This window comes from Loxodonta africana, chromosome 22 (assembly GCF_030014295.1).
Source record: "Loxodonta africana isolate mLoxAfr1 chromosome 22, mLoxAfr1.hap2, whole genome shotgun sequence".
Classification (NCBI taxonomy): Eukaryota; Metazoa; Chordata; class Mammalia; order Proboscidea; family Elephantidae; genus Loxodonta; species Loxodonta africana.
Genome location: NC_087363.1, coordinates 73,917,839 through 73,920,489, shown reverse-complemented (window position 1 = coordinate 73,920,489; position 2,651 = coordinate 73,917,839).

The following is a 2,651-nucleotide window of genomic DNA, read 5'->3' as shown; positions in this document are numbered from 1 at the left end:
TTAGGTACTGTCTGCTAGGGTTCTCCACTGTATTTTTTCCCTTTGTAACCAATAATTTGTAGGGAGCATATTAGTTGATTTATTGCTGCATATTAAATCGCTACAATTTAGTTGTTTAAAACAGTAATCATCTCCACAGTTTCTGTGGGTTCAGGGTTCTCCTGAGGTTGCAGTCATGGCAGCCAGGGCCATGATTATGTAAAGGCTTGATTGGGGCTGGGGGATTCAATTCAAGGGTGGTCCTCTCACGTGGCTGCTGGCTCCCTCCATAACAGAGACCAACATGGAAGCTGCAATGCCTTTTATGACCTAGACTGGGACACCATATGCTGTCACTCCTGCAGTATTCTGTTGTCACAGGCCTGATTCACAAGGACATGAATGCCTGGAGGAGAGGCTCACTTGGGCCATCATAGAAGCTGGCTACCACAGGGATATACTCTGAGATTTGACTCAAACTATCCTGTCCTCTTCAAGCTTTGACCTAGTTTTAGCATCCACTGATGATTCTGGCCTGAATCAATTCTAACTACCATGGCTGGGAAACAGTGATTTTCTAACCACCATTCAGGAGTCCCTGGGTGGTATAAATGGTTAAACATTGGGCTACTAACTAAAGAGTTGGTAGTTGAATCCTACCCAGACACGACTCAGAACTAAGGCCTGGCAATCTGCTTCTGAAAGGTCACGGCCTTGAAAACCTTATGGAGGGCAGTTCTACCCTGCACACTTTGGGTTGCTGTAAGTCGGAATTGACTTGATGGGAGTTTACAGTACAAGTATCATTCTTTCTACATTTACTGGTTTTGTTCTTGTTAGGTGCCATCGAGTGAGTTCCAACTCACAGTGACCTTATGTTCAACAGAACACTCTGCCCAGTCTTGTGCCATCCTCACCATCATTGCCATGTTTGAGCCCATTGTTGCAGCCACCATGTCAATCCATCTCATTGAGGGTCTCTTTTTCAGTGATCCTCTACTTTACCAAGCATGAAGTCCTTCTTCAGGGACTGACCTGTCCCTCCTGATAACATGCCCAATGTCTTGCCATCCTTGCTTGTAAGGAGCATTCTAGCTTGTACTTCTTGCAAGATAGATTTGTTCATTCTTTTGGCATTCCATGGTATATTCAATATTCTTTGTCGACACCATAATTCGAAGGCATCAATTCTTCTTCAGTCTTCCTTATTCACTGTCTAGCTTTCGCATGCATATGAGGCAACTGAAAACACCCTGGCTTGGGTCAGGTGCACCCCAGTCCTCAAGGTGTGACATTTTTGCCTTTTAACACTTTAAAGAGGTCTTCTGCACGTTTGCCCGAGGTAATGCGTCTTTTGATTTTTTCACCGCGGCTTCCATGGGTGTTGATTTTGGATCCAAGTAAAATGAAATCTCTGACAACTTCACCCTTTTTTCCATTTATCATGATGTTGCTTATTGGTCCAGTTGTGAAGATTGTTTCCTTTATGTTGAGGTGTAATCCATACTGAAGGCTGTGGTCTTTGACCTTCGTAAGTACTCACACCTTTCCTGACTTTAAACCACGCAGTATCCCCTTGTTCTGTTCAAACGACTGCCTCTTGATCTATGTACAGGTTCCTCACGAGCACGATTAAGTGTTGTGGAATTCCCATTCTTTGCAACGTAGTTACCCATAATTTGATAAGATCCACAATCGAATGCCTTTGCACAGTCAATAAAACAGAGGTAAACATTTTTCTGGTATTCTCTGCTTTCAGCCAGGATCCATCTGGCATCAGCAATGATATCCCTTGTTCCATGTCCTCTTCTGAATCTGGCAGTTCCCTGTCAACATACTGCTGCAGTCTCTTTTGAATGATCTTCAGCAAAATTTTACTTGTGATATTAATGATACTGTTTGATAATTTCCACATTTGGTTGGATCATCTTTCTTTGGAACAAGCATAAATATGGATCTCTCCCAGTTCGTTGGCCAGGTGGCTGTCTTTCAAATTTGTTGGCATAGACAAGTGGGCACTTCCAGGGCTGCATCCGTTTCTTGAAACATCTCAACTGGTATTCTGTCAATTTGAGGAGGCTTGTTTTTTACCAATGCCTTCAGTGCCGGCTGGACCTCTTTCTTCAGTACCATCAATTCTTGATCATACGCTACCTCCTGAAATGGTTGAAGGTCGACAAATTCTTTTTGGTATAGTGACTCTGTGTATTCTTTCCACCCTCTTTTGATGTTTCCTGCATCATTCAATATTTTGCCCATAGAATCCTTGAGTATTCTAACCCAAGGCCTGAATTTTTTTCTTCAGATTGAGAAATGCCAAGTGTGTTATTCCGTTTTGGTTTTCTAACTCCAGGTCTTTGCACGAGCTGCCCTTTCAAATCTTGTTCTGCTGTTTTACTTAATTCTTCCACTTGCTTAGGCTAAGCTCTGAATTAGCTTTTAAAAACTCTATTTTGAAATAACTTTAAATTTATAGAAAAGATACAAGAATACACTTCACCTGTGTCACTGATTCACCAACTGTTAGCATTTCGCCCCATTTGCTTTCTCTCTCTCTGGACAGATTATAGATAGATGGATACATACATATGGCTAAGGAGACTTCCCAAATATGGAAAGGTGTAGACTTACAGCAGCAAAGCTCTTTGTTCAAAATAAACATTCACTGGCAC